Genomic DNA, 14,837 nt, shown 5'->3' with positions numbered 1-14,837 from the left:
TAAACATATTGACCTCATTTAAAAAAAATGCCCCTCTCAATGTTTCCCCTCAACTCTGAACTCTTATCACCAACTGCCTGTGAGTAGCTCCATGTGGATGTCAGTTCCACAGTCAATAATTCTTGAACTTAACATACTGAAAATAGAACCCTTAATATCCACCCTCTCAAATCTGATCCTTTCAACTATTCCTAATTTCAGTTGCTGAAAGCTCCAAAGGATTCATTCTTATTTTCTCTTTTCATAAATTCCATATCTCCAATCCACTGATTCTGCCTTTTTAATGTATTCCCAAACTATTCATTTCTCTCCATTTCTGTTACCACCATCCTAGACCAAACTACCATCATTTCTCTTTTGGATTGTTTCGGTTTCCTCCTAAATCCTCTAGCTACACTGGACTTCTATCCTTCAACATGCCAAGTTCATTTCTGTTTTGTGGCCAAACCATTCCTTCTGCTTAAACATTCCTCCTATATACTCCCGGGCTTCCACCTCTCAGCTCAGATGTTACCCACCCAAGAGCACTTCCCTGACCACCCAATCAAGAATAACCCCAACCTTACCTCCATTCTCTATACCAGTACCTTGTATTTTACCCCCCTACAATAGCAACGATCAGTATCTGAAATTAGCTTGCTTATTTGCTAATTATTCATGTCCTCCCATAGACTGTGAGCTCCACTGACAGCAGAAATCATGTTCATTGCATCTAAAAAAGTGCTTGGCACATAACAGATGCTTAATAAACAGCTGATGAATAAAGGAACCTATCTAAAGAAAGACAAAGTCAACCCTGAAAGATAATGGTCAGCTGGAAGTGAGGAGTCACAAAATAGTTAAAAATGTCAGTGGGATGGCTTGGTGGCTCAGTGGGTTAAAACCTCTGCCTTCAGCTCAGGTCATGGTCCCAGGGGTCCTGGGATCGAGACCCCAAGTCGGGCTCTCTGCTCAGCAGGGAGACTGCTTCCCTTCCTCTCTCTCTGCCTGCCTCTGCCTACCTGTGATCTCTGTCTGTCAAATAAATAAAATATTTTTTTAAAAAAGTCAATGGGAGAGTATCTAACTGTGGTAAAAATTAAAACTGTGCCATATTTCAATTCTCCTTCCACATATATGGTAAGTTTATACTTGCCCATCATCTTGAAGTTAGGTATGGTCATATGACTTGCTTTTGCCACTGAAATATAAACAGAAGCCTTTCAGAGCCACTTTGTATGATTCACTACTATCACCATCCCTCTATTGCGGCAACTAGCAACAGGACAGAGATTAAGGTTCCATCTGTCCACATTCCTTAGCAAGGATAACATAGAGCAGAGCCTCCAGATAACTCACATGTAAGATGAATCAAGGAGAAATAAGCCTTTGTTATTTGAAGCCACTGAGATTTGGGGGTTGTTACTGCAAAATAACATAGGCCATCCAGATTGAGAAATCATCCAAACAATGTTGAGGGCTACATAATAATGTTGTCAGTCTCACTAAGTAGTCAACTGATGCCACTGAATATACATAAGTAATTTCCTTCTGATTATTTACTCAGTTTCCAAATAGATCTGCCAACAAGAAGAGAAAAAACTGTTTACATGGAGGTTATGAGTTATTGTCCCTTACGCTATTTTTCATTAAATATTCCCCCAAATAATGAATGCCACCCTATAAAGGGATACCTACCAGTCTTTCCTTACCCGGAAACAGGTGAGAATAACTGTGCTTTTTGTTTATTATCTACAGCAACTATTCAATAATTAAATAGTTACTGAGTTCAGATCATGTGGAGGAAACAAACTAGAAAAGTAGATGGGATAAAATGCAAAAGTCCCTAGATACTGGGTCAGGAACCTGAACTTTATTTATTTTTTTAAAAAAAAGATTTTATTTATTTATTTGACAGAGATCACAAGTACACAGAGAGGCAGGCAGAGAAAGAGGGAGAAGCAGGCTCCCCGCTGAGCAGAGAGCCCGATGCAGGGCTCTATCCCAGGACCCTGGGATCATGACCTTAGCCGAAGGCAGAGGCTTTAACCCACTGAGCCACCCAGGTGCCCCCTGAACTTTAATTTTCTAGACAAAATACACTTACTGAGAAGCTTTGTATAGAAATTATATGATTAAAAACTATTCTTGGGGCACCTGGCTGGCTCAGTCAGTCAAGTAGGAGGATCTTCATCTCAGGGTTGTGAGTTTGAGCCCCACATTAGGTACAGAGATTACTTAAGTAAATTTTTTTTAATTTAAAAAAAAAACTATTCTTGAAGATTATTTTATATGGCAGTTATAGAAATAGGATGACTAACAGGAGTCCCAAGAGTACTAGTTTTCAACAGCTGTGCCATGAATCCTCCATAGACAAAAGGCCAAATTTTAATCAATCTCTGTGATTTATTTTGGCTACAACACTAAACATACTGTTAATGATGGTACTAAGTAGTATAGGAAATAAGCAAGGCCTAAGTTGGTTTTTTTTTTTTAAGATTTTATTTATTTGGGGGCACCTGGGTGGCTCAGTTGGGTTAAAGCCTCTGCTTTTGGCTCAGGTCATGATCCCAGGGTCCTGGGATCAAGCCCCATGTCAGGCTTTCTGCTCAGCAGGGAGCCTGCTTCCCTTCCTCTCTCTCTGCCTACCTCTCTGCCTACTTATGATCTTCAAATAAATAAATAAAATCTTAAAAAAAAAAAAGATTTTATTTATTTAAGAGAGAGAGGGTGTGTGTGTGTAGGGGGAGGGGCAGAGGGAGAGGCAGTAGCTGATGCCCCGCTGAACCGAGAGCTAGATGAGGCTGAAGACAGATGCTTAATGATCTGAGCCACTCAAAAGGCCCAGTAAGGCCCAGATTTTTGCAAATAAGAGTAAAAGGCACACTCAAAAGTCAAGGTAGCACTAAAGTAAGATCTGGTAATGGACAAAACTGTATTCTAAGTATGAGGGGCAATCAGGGCAGTAATTACTACAGAGTTCTGAAAGGCAACCAAGTGAGCAACAGATGCTTTACTATCTCTTGGGAGGTATTTTTATATTACAGAAATGACTGGGTTGTAATCAAGTTGGGTTGTATTCGGAGTTCTTTCAAACGACTCAGAGCATCTGTGCAGTACTCCAACAAGCTTGTCTTTCCTCAACAACAATCCATTCCTTTCATTCAACAAATATTAAGTACATGTTACAGGCTAATTACCATTCTTGGCATTGAGAAAACATGAGTGAACAAAACAATGATCCCTGCCCTACTGCAACTTATATGCTAGTGGCAGTTAAATTCCATTCTAAAATTTCTCCCCCAATCCTATTACACGGGAGTAGTTTTTACAAATGCCATTGGAAGATATCTTCTGATTAATGCATGCTAAGATGTGAAAGACTAACGGTCTCACCAGAGATAATTACCCTTGAAAAGTAAATACTTCACAGATTAACAGACTCTTAGAGCTGGGAAGGACCTTGAAGATACTCTCAATTTACAAATGAGATTAAGAGATCTGCCCAAGAACACTCAGTTACCGGTAGGAGAGCAAAACCTGGAACTGTGAGTTCCAGTGTTAGTGTCTTTCCCATGTAATACCAAACGCGTTTTAAGATTATACCAGTGAGAAGAAGAGATGCTAGAATGGGGATTCATGATTCATACATAGGTGATACGTTTCTGGATGACTGTTCAAGGCAAAAAGAATTTCAGGCAGTGTGTAAACTTGAGAGGTGGTTATAGGGGAAGCAAACTGGGGGTCCATTTCAGAAGACTCTTTCCCCCATCTCTATCCTTATAATGCCCCCAGAACAAAGAGAGGAAATACAAAATTTCTCCAAAATTAATACATACTAGAGAAGATACCTGGACATGAGCACAAAGTAGTAAACACAGCATTTGAATCTAGCAAAATCAAACTGTAAGTTATCCAAGCTGAAAGTGTACGTTCCCAGTAAAGGTACCATTTGTATTCAGTTTAAGGTGGTTTTTTTTTTTTTCTTTTTAAAATTACTTTCCTAAATACATTTTTCAGAAAGTACCAAATTACTGATATGGGTCATGAGTGTAATGATTGATAAAACGAGGGTGATGTTATTGTGAGGCACTAGGCAAGCATTTTTAAAGATAATTCCTCTTCCTCCAGAATGGTTACACTCACCTCTTGCTTATAAATTGTACCAATTTATACATCTGAAAACCCAAACTCTCCCTTTAATCTCTCAAAGGTTCATGAACAACCAACATGAGCCTTATTCGTATTCTAATAGAAACTGTATTTTAAAAAAACTTTCAAGAGAAAAATAAGACATGCTAAGAATGGAAAAATCAGCTTTGTACCACCACCACCACCACCCCCCAAAAAAGAAAACAGAAGAAAGATTATGGATTTTAAAAATTTTATGAAAAGGGGTGCCTAGGTGGCTCAGTGGGTTAAGCCTCTATCTTCAGCTCAGGTCATGATCTCAGCGTCCTGGGATCAAGCCCCACATCAGGCTCTCTGGTCAGCAGGGAGCCTGCTTCCCCTCTTCTCTCTCTGCCTGCCTCTCTGCCTACTTGTGATCTCTATCAAATAAATAAATAAAATCTTAAAAAAAAATTCTTCTTTTAGGAGGAATGTAAACTGACAGGAACAAGGATCCTCATTAAAATCTCATTATGGGTGTCTGTGATGGCAGTTTCCATACCTAAGATGAAAATTATTATGAGAAATTCCCCTCAAAAAATTATTATGAGACTTCCAATTTATTTCCGTAACTCTGCCATTCTTTTAGTTTCTGAGGCTTAAAACCTTGAAGATACCATAGACTTTTGCCCCTATTGTTTTCTATAGTTAGTCAGTCACCATATTCCGTATCTTGCTCAAAATGTCTCTTTTGAATAAAGCAAAAATTCCAATTTCAAAAGTACACACACACAACAAGGCCTGCGACCATTAAAAAGAGCATTTTTCAAGCAATGGGAAATAATCATATGACATTCTGACTTAAAAAAAAGGGGGGGGGGCGCCTGGGTGGCTCAGTGGGTTAAAGCCTCTGCCTTTGGCTCAGATCATGGTCCAGGGTCCTAGGATCCAGCCCCTCCTTGAGCTCTCTACTCAGCAGGGCGCCTGCTTCCTCCTCTGTCTCTGCCTGCCTCTCTGCCTACTTGTGATCTCTGTCAGTCAAATAAATAAAATCTTTAAAAAAAAAAAAAAAGGCAAAACAATACAAACCCATAGGGGAAAAATGTATAATCCTAGTTTTACAGAAAGGAAAATAATTATCAGCATAAAAAATTTTTGAAAAAAACCACCACATGAAAATGTTAAAACAGTTGTTTTTTTCTGCTCAGAGTGGGGTTGGGAGGTTATAAGTGCTTTTAAATTTTTTCACACTCTCTACATTTCCAAAATTTCCTACAATGAACATGCATTATTTTCAAACTCAGAAAAAAATGTTATTTAAATAATTGTCTCATTTTACCATTACATGTCATTCTCACTGCCCTCATCCTTTTTCCTTAGTCTCCCCTCCCTCCCAGGACTCCCAACAACAGCCACCTTCTTGAAGTTTCTGAGCCAGCTTCCCCCAGCTTTAACATTACTTGAACTCATGCTCCTAACATTCATCATTCATACTTAAATAAAACACATGGAAGCAGAGGTTGGCCATAGAAACAATCAACTCACAACAGGATTTCTCAACCTGTTTGAGGTAATTTGAGGTAATTATTTCTCAAGGAGGGGCTGTCTCATCGCAAGATGTGTAGCAGTAGCTTTCCTGGCCTCTCTCTGCTAGATGCTAGAAGCACCTCCCCCAATTCTAGTCCTGACACCGCCACATGTCCCTTGAGGGACAAAAAGTGTTGCCCCCAGTTGAGAGCCACTGATTTAAAAGTTTTAAACTTGCAAAACCATCTGTGTATATACACATATGTCAAACCTAAACTTCTTTCCCATATGTGTCATATATAATTATACTTATTCTCATTCCTACCCACATAATCTCATTTTTCTCAAAAGGAACTTTCCAAATAGATCAGGTCCACTGTTCCCTAGAAAAAATCATTTCATTTCACTTCCAAGTCTCTGAACACACTGTTTCCTCACTAAAATTCCTCATTCATGCTTCTATTCAATGCCCTACATCCATCCTTTAGTTGTTCTTTGCAGAAGCATTACTGTTCAGCCCCTATACCCTCTGCACTAAACAACAGTATTTTATATTGCTGTTGTTAATCTCATATCCCAAACTAAGGTCTGTTGCCCTAGCACATTTCTCTTGGACTGTAAACTGCTGATTTCTCATGATATGATTTTGCTTTGAACCTTTATTTCTTGTCATGGAGCTGGAAGTATAATTATTCCAAGTACAGAGTAACCACTCAATAGTTTGAGTGAAACAGACTTAGAACAAAAACAATATATAATGGTATATTTTAAGGAATATATAGGTTTCAAACTGTTCTCTACACTTTGAAGAAATGATACAAAGGAATTAAAACTACAACACAAACATGAACTTTATGAACTCCATTTATCTTAAAATATCTGCTCAGTGCACAAAACGTTAAGTATGGTCAACAAGAGCAGAGAACTGAATTTAATAGTGTGTGAACGTATATATACACAAACACACTTCACATATATTATATCCCCAGTTGAAGAAGTAAATAAAGAGCTCTGTAAACTAAAAAGACATACATGTAAAGAATGCAGTTAAAGAAGCATAGTTAAGGGGCACCTGGGTGGCTCAGTGGGCTAAAGCTTCTGCCTTCGGCTCAGGTCATGATCGCAGGGTCCTGGGATGGAGCCCCACATCAGGCTCTCTGCTCAGCAGGGAGCCTGCTACCCTCCCCCTCTCTCTCCGCCTGCCTCTCTGCGTACTTGTGATCGCTGTCTGTCAAATAAATAAATAAATAAATAACCTTTAAAAAAAAAAAAAAAAGGTAGCATAGTTAAAAGCATGAAGCCAGCCTGCTTGGGTCCCAAACATATTAGCTGTGCATCCTTGTACGAGTTACTCAACTTCTCTGTGTCTCAGTTTCCTCCTTGTCCAAAAGGGGATAATAGTATCCGTCCCAAAGTAAAGCTCTCAAACAGTGCTTAGCATATAGAAGTCCCAAAAGAAATATTTACCATTGTTATTATTACAATGCTAGCTATTAGCCAAGTAAAAGCCTCAATGTGTAACGTTCTGATTCAAGTCTGAAGCAGGTTCAAACAAAACAGAATAAACCACTGACACAAGTTTAAGCTATTAGGTCGTCTAGGTTCTCAGAACTTTTGCTAGTGCTAAACTGATTACTACACAACTAATATTTGTTCCAGTTTTTTTTTTCTTTTAATCTGTAAAGAAACTGACATAGACACCTCTGTTTTCAAGGAACTTTACAAGCCACAAGAAAACAACTGAACTCTTTGTTATCTCCATATTTAAGCCAATTTAAAAGCGTGGTAAAAGCCTAGGTACTGTTACAGAACAACTTTTCAGAAAATACAATGAGGTTTTTAAAGTTGCAGTCAGCAATTCTTATGCAGTTATGTCAAGTTTTTGTCCGGCTAAACAAAAGCTTATCTGTCAGGGAACCAACGACCCAGCAGAAAATAAGGAAATACCAAGGCCCGGCCTAGGCAGCTCGGGAAAACAGGTCCTTAAACAGATCGCCGCAGACGCGCTCCGTCCTTCCCCTCCCCGGCGTGCAAACAGCCGGCCCCACCCGCAGATAAATTAAGTGACAGCTGGCCGCGTCCACGCCTCTCCCGACCCGGACCCCAGCCGCCCGGATGCTCCACGCCGTAGCCGGGCAGGGGCTCCAGCTCCGAGGCCGCGGCCTCGCCGCCCCGCCCCCGACCCCGCAGGCCGGCTGCCGCGCTCCGACGAGTGGAGGCCGCCGTGGGGCCTCAGGTGGGCCCAGGGCGCGTCCGGGCGCGACGAGACGCACAGCCTCCGCAGGGCAGCTGCGGGAGCCGGGCTTCCAGAAGCCCGGCCGTCACTTACCGGCGCCTCATGGTAGCGCGGCGCCTCAGCCCAGCCCCGGCACTAACCAACTGCGCTCGGTAGCCCAGACGGTCCCTCGGCTCCCGGGCCGAGCCCCACTCTGAGCCATTCAAACGCAGCCGCGCGCGCAGCCCGCCGGGATAGCTTCCCCGGGGGTTGGGTGGGGGGAAGTGAGGGAGGGCTGGCCGGCCCCGCCCAACGCTGGCTCCGCCCTCCTCGGGTCTCGCAGGATCAAAGGGAGGGCGAGCAGGATGTGTGGCCATCGTGCCCCCTGGTGGCCACGGGCGCGCGCGGTAGTCTTGCTATGGGGCGGCAAGTAGTGACTCTCCAGGAACTGACGATGGACAAGGGGCAAAGAATGACTTTGAGCTAGTAACAGTCTGGTGAGGGAGACCGTGCTTTAAGTGTTGTCCCAGGAGATGAAACAATCTGCTTTAAAAGTATGGGGCGGAGAGAGTTGTATTCATTCAGTCCCACTTAAATGTACTAAGGCAAAGTATTTAAAGTCATGGACCCTAGAGCTATGTGACCTTGGACAAGTCACATAAATTCCTGTGTGCTTTGGTTTGCCCATCTGTAAAATGGAGATTTTAATAGTATCTGCCTCACAGATATGAGGATTAAATGAATTCATACATATGAAATGCTTAGAGGAATGTGTCTGGTATATGGCAAGCACTATACCATTTGTTAGCTATTATGCTTCAGTTCCTATATGCGTCAGACTCTATGTTAGACTCTGAAGAACACAAGAAATATGTATGATGCAAACCCTATCCTCAGGAAGCAAGCTCAAGCTCTTTGGTGTGCGAAACACTGGAATATGAGGTGAGGGTTGAGTCTGTCCCTCACCTACTTTGAATCACTGAGGAAAATTCTCTTCATCATAGTAGAGGCAGAGCGTACCCATCTTCAAAGGTAAACCACTGGTCAAGGTTAACCAAATTGTGACAGGAGCAAGACTGTCTCTGCTAGGCCTCTCGCCTCTTGCAGAAGCCAATCAAGTGGTTCATTTTTGATGAAACATTTCCTTTCTGCAATTACTACATTCCTTGACTCTTTTTTTTTTAGCCTCTTTTTTTCTAAACTATCCAGAGCTTGGGTTGCTTATGTTTGGTTCAACCAGTATCTTTGAGGGCCTACCATGTGCCAGGCTGACACTGTACCAGTTGCCATAGATAGCCTGGAAGAGCTCATGGTGGCTTGGACAAACAGGAAAAGAGGTCATTCCAATACACTGTGGTGGGTGTGATGATATATTAAATGTGGTATGTACTAAATTTGTATATAATACTAAATTAGTATATACTAAATGTTGTGGGAGTTCAGGGCAATGGGAGGCGTGGTAGACAAACTAATCAGACTAAGATGTCATGGGACGCCTGGGTGGCTCAGTTGGTTAAGCAGCTGCCTTCAGCTCAGGTCATGATCCCAGCGTCCTGGGATCGAGTCCCACATCAGGCTCCTTGCTCAGCAGGGAGCCTGCTTCTCCCTCTGCCTCTGCCTACCATTCTGTCTGTCTGTGCTTGCTCTCTCCCTCTCTCTCTGATAAATAAAATCTTTAAAAAAAAAAGTTTCTGTAAAAAAAAAAAAAGAACTAAGATGTCATTAGATGATAACAAACAATAGATTTTTCTTCTCTGGTAACTTAATGCAAAAAATTAAGTAAAGGTGAAAATTTGGGTCACACTTGAGTTGGTGGGAGAAATCTTTTAAGATATATTTTGCATAAGCGATGCCTTTGAGAGCCAAGCACAAGCAGGCACATGCCTATGTGTGGGGCCACACCTGTAACAGGTGGGACTATTGAGAGACTCCAGCAGGGTGCATGAGGGAAGGGAGCAGGAACCCTGGGTTCTAGGGCTGTGCAACACAGAACATTCCTTGAGTTAGACTTCCACTAAGTAGGTGTGCTCTTTTAAAGAAAATAAAAATTCAACGGACTTGGGTGAAGTCACTTTTTATCAAGCTATTTCTTCATCACTCTCATCATAAACAGGAATTTCCTGATGACCCACAAAAGGCATCGTGTGGGGCCCTCATCAGAAGAGGACAAAAAGAGTGTAAGACACAGTACTTTACCTCAAGGGAGGCTGGTTGATGAGAGAAGAAAATAACGGAGTCCTAGGACTCCAGGGAATCTGCTGTGTTAACATAGAAGGATCTCAGCTAAAACAAGGCCTCAGGTGGTTTGAGGCCAGAGAAGAATCCCGATATTCGCCTTTATAGAGTTTCTCAGGGCACAGTCTCTCAGGCAGTTCATCCCTAGACTCTGGTTTTGAGGTTATACCAGTGATGAGCAGCCCTGACCCATAGATCTCATGTGGCTGCCAAGTGTCAACATAACTTAAGGTGAAAATAAAGAAATTTGCCTTTGTGTTGCTATGTTTGAAATATATACCATTTTAGGGGCACCTGGGTGGCTCAGTGGGTTAAGCCTCTGCCTTTGGCTCAGGTCATGATCTCAGGGTCCTGGGATCGAGCCCCGAATCAGGCTCTCTGCTCAGCAGGGGGCCTGCTTCTCCCTCTCCCTCTCTGCCAACTTGTGATCTCTCTCTGTCAAATAAATAAAAAAAATCTTAAAAAAAAATAAAGAAATATATACCATTTTAGTGATGAGAAGGCAGGTCAGTTTCCTTCATTGACACTTTTTAGTCGATCAAAATTGAATTTTTTTCCCTTGGAGCCCAATCAATTTTTTTTTTCCTCTTATAGATAAAAAATGATTTAAGAAAAAAAAAAAAAAAAGAGGCGCACCTGTCTGGTTCAGTTGGTAGAGCATGCAACTCTTGATCTCATGTTTGTGAGTTCAAGTCCCATATATATATATATATAGTGATATATATATAGTGCAGTCTATACATACTTTTATTATCCCTCCACCCATCCTTGTCCCTGCTTGCCCTCACCTTGAGCGGTCTTCAAGGGAATTTACTCCCCTGACTATTCCCTCATTCCTTCATTCTGAATACCTTCTCTTCCTTGCATCTAAATGAACTGAATGCTCAGGCAGCCTTTCTGCCCCCACTCCATCTGCCTTTCTTAGGGGTATGAACGTCATTCAGGGTGTATAGAGTGACACTGACCATAAACACCCGTATGAAAAAAGAACTCTCATGCAAAGTCTTATGCCTCCTTCTAACCCATTGGGGAGGATCATGGGGAAAGATTTAAACCAGGCCTGAGAGGCTGGACAGGATTTTGACAAGCAGGGTACTCTGGACATTTTGGGGGCAGGGGATGGAGTGCAAAGTAAGTTCTAGGACCACTGTCTCTCCCAATCTGAGTGAGGGAGGTGGCTCTGCAGAGTGTGGAGAGCAATGACTGAAAAGGTATGCAGTCACTTGACAGGTTGTGAAGATCTGGAATGATCAAGCAAAGGTTCTTGGGAAAGAAAAAAAATCACTAGAAACCCTTAAAAGTCTATTGCACATGCATAAGCACTATTTCCATTTGAATATGGGTTTTTTTCTGGTATTTTACTATGCAAATGTAGCTGTATCTAAGAACAGAAATGAGATTATATCCTACTTACAACTTTGTAAACTGCTCTTTTATGAGAAATATCACATTATATAAGCCAAACCATGCCAATTAATATAAATGTACATAGTAAAAATGGCAGTTAAGGGGCGCCTGGGTGGCCCAGTGGGTTAAGCCTCTGCCTTCGGCTCAGGTCATGATCTCAGGGTCCTGGGATCTGGCTTTCTGCTCAGCGGGGAGCCTGCTTCCCCCTCTCTCTTTCCCCGCCTCTCTGCCTACTTGTGATCTCTCCCTCTGTCAAATAAGTAAATAAAAATCTTTTTTTAAAAATGGCAGTTAAAAAAAGGCATAGGCATTAAGGGAGAAAGTGATGAAGTTAAATCAGTACTTTAGAAGGATTGATCTGTCACCGAGTTGCAAGATGGCTAGTGGGACAGAGGGAAGACTGACAGCAAGAATGTTAGGTATGAAAGTGTTGTAGTTCAGACCAGAGGTTCAGGAAAGCTACAGCTTTTACTGTGGTGTGTGTCATTCTCATCAATGCAGACTGATGCCAGGTCTGATAAAGGACAATGTTTGAAAAGACCTAAATAAAGGACAGCAATGGCTCATCTATTCCTTAAGGAAACACATCCACTGCTCAGCCTCAGAACCTTTGGAAAAATTCCACGCCCTTGACTTTGGTAGTCAAAGTGAGGAAGTGGGAAGTCAGTCCTTTTTTTTGTGCTCCTCTCTTGCCCACCTTCCTGTGTAGACTGTAGAAGGAAGGAATGTTATTAGGGAACGTTTCAGGTAAGGCTGTGGCAGTGGAATTTAGCAAATCTTACTTGTAGCTTACCAGATTCAGGATTATTTCAATCACCACCACAGTACTGATGCCCTTGATGGTGCAGAAGCAGACTGGTTTTTTGTGAGGGAGGGGGAGTTGGAGGGTGGGAGTGGTGGAGATGGTTGATTGGGAGGGGATCCTTCTGTTAAGACAGTTTCGGAAGCAGCTCTCTGTTACACCTCTACAGATGGAAAGCAGGTGACGATATTCACTATTTATAGATTTTCAAATTTGCATCCCAGGAGACCATTCCCCCCCTTCTCCCAGCAGATTTCCTGCAATCAGGGTACACTGTCATCAAGGAGAAGACGGTGGGGAGCAGCGTGTTAGAGCAGAAAGAACACTAGCTTTGGAGCCAAGCTCATCTCTATCAGAAGCCTGGATCCCTCCTTTTGGGCCCTTTCTACTTCATTTTTACCTGAGCTGCGCAGTGGGGATAATAACATTGTTCTTCTAAGGGTTGTTTGCGAAGTAGGGTAACCTTGGTAAAACATGTCAATAGACTCTAGTGCAGTGATCTCTCTACAAATCACCCCCGTGTACCTGTTCAGTGATTTTTCTGAGAGAAAAATGTATGATTGGGCGCTGCCTTGGAAAGCAGAGCCCTGGAATGACACCAGCTTTAGGAGGGGGGCCAGTGGTGGGAAGACAGACTCACTGTGGTGCTGACGGCCTGGTACTTAGTACATGGCATATGAACCCTATGGCCATATGCAACACAAACCCAGCCGTGCTGTTGCTTAGGGGATTCACGACTCCTGGGGCCTCATAACAAACAGGCCTCATGCAGAGGAGTTCAAGGGCTGGGAGCAGGCAGGAAAGCAATGAAATGGGCAGGACAGCAATTATAAGAAAAAAGATAACGTCTATGGAAAGGAGACTTGGGAGAGCAGAGCAGATCCCAGCCTCGAGAGATGGGCTTGGGTTCCTACTCCAAATTAGCTATATTCTTCACAACACTCGTTCTATAAGATGTTGACAGATTGAAAAAAAGGAGGAAAAAAGAAAAAGGAAAAAAAAGGCTTCCTTGGCCACAAAATTTGGTAACTTTGGATTAAACAAATATTAAGTAAATATTTATTTACTGTAGTACTTCTCAGTCTTTAAAATACCAACATCATTTGTAAATCTCTAAAAGAAAGATGTATACAGCGTTGCTCAAACGTACCCAAACTCTGAATCTTTTAAAGGGGAGAAAACAAATATTGTAAAGAATGACTCCCATCTAAAAAGAGTAGGGGGACTAATGTGGGCCCTGGGGAATGGGGTGTCTCCACCTACGGGCTGGGTGGAGAGGAGTGTGGAAGTTGGATGGGTGCCTCATGATTGATCACGGCTGGATGACAGCGACAGAGCCTGAACATCTGGCTAGAGCTATAAAAGATGAATTAAAAAAAAAAAACTGAAATAAAGAATAAGCCATAGCTTTTTTTCTTTGCCTTTTTTTTCAATTTTTTAAAAAAATTTTATTTATTTATTTGACAGACAGAGATCACAAGTAGACGGAAAGGCAGGCAAAGAGAGAGAGGGAGAGAAGCAGGCTCCCTGCTGAGCAGAGAGGCCGAAGCTGGGCTCTATCCCAGGACCCTGGGAACATGACCCGAGCCGAAGGCAGAGGCTTTAACCCACTGAACCATCCAGGCGCCCCTTTTCTTTGCCTTTTTAAAAAGTGAAAACATGGCAGGACATCTGGGTGGCTCCATCAGTTAAGTGCCTGACTTTGACTTGGGTCACTTGGGGTGGTCTCTTGGTTACTTTGGCTTGGTCTCTTGGGGTTTTGGGGTGGAATCCTGTGTGGGGCTCCATGCTCAGTGGGGAATCTGCTTCAGAATCTCTCCCTCTGCCCCTCTACCCCACTTGTGCTTGCTCTTTCTCTCTCAAATAAATAAATAAAAATCTTAAAAAAAAAAAAAAAACTATGGCTCTTCATGAAACAGCATGTTATAAAACAGTATGCTAAGTAAGCCTAAATATAAATCGAGAAAGTCTGGAAGAGTCTAAATCAAAATGTCCATGGGGAAAAATTTTTTATTTTTGCATGCTACAGTTTGTCATCTATTTTTACTGAACTGTATTTTCCATTTTATATAATAAATGTCCTTCTTTTGTAATTAATTTGTAAAAATCACTTTACTAAATGAACCAATCATAAGCAATTAGGATATTGAACAAAAATTTTGTGCAAATTTTTGAAAATTTAGAGTTTAATTTGAAGCTTTGGTGATATTATTCTATTACTTGTTTTTTTTGTGTGTGTGTGTTTTTTTCCACTTACGCTAACCCTGGTTAGCTTGATTCATTTGGATGGACCCCTTTCAGAAAGAAACTTACATCCTTTTCCTACAGCTGTTGTAATGAAGTATCAGAATCTTGGTGGCTTAAAACAACAGGAATAGAGTCATTCTCAGTTCTGGAGGCCCGAAGACCAAAATCAAGGCATTACAGGGGCATGCTCTCTCTGCTGGCTCCAGGGAGGTACCCTTCCTGCCCTCTTCCTAGCTTCTGATCATTCTGGAAGTCATTGGCTTATAGCTGCATCACTCCCATCTGTCTCCATTACCACATGGACTTATTCCCTGT

The 14,837-nt window shown here is 42.0% G+C and overlaps 1 protein-coding gene across 3 annotated transcripts in view; it reads right to left on the bottom strand.

Annotated features, from left to right (window-relative positions):
• The window catches only part of KATNBL1 (katanin regulatory subunit B1 like 1), a 36,939-nt gene extending 28,828 nt beyond the window's left edge, over window positions 1–8,111 (bottom strand). Inside the window, exons 1-2 of one of the 3 annotated variants that reach the window (XM_032343178.1) lie at window positions 7,946–8,111; window positions 1,339–1,559 (exon numbers count right to left, since the gene is read on the bottom strand). The gene's annotated coding sequence lies outside the window, so the exon portion shown is untranslated. Of the gene's footprint in view, window positions 1–1,338; window positions 1,560–1,677; window positions 1,865–7,945 lie in introns of those variants that run through there. The other 2 variants (XM_032343179.1, XM_032343177.1) reach the window with 2 other exon arrangements.
• Between the last annotated feature and the right edge of the window lie 6,726 nt (window positions 8,112–14,837).

The sequence above is a fragment of the Mustela erminea genome, chromosome 5, assembly GCF_009829155.1.
Source record: "Mustela erminea isolate mMusErm1 chromosome 5, mMusErm1.Pri, whole genome shotgun sequence".
NCBI lineage: Eukaryota > Metazoa > Chordata > Mammalia > Carnivora > Mustelidae > Mustela > Mustela erminea.
Note: the sequence above shows the minus strand (reverse complement) of the source record. Positions and strands in the feature narration are given on the sequence as shown.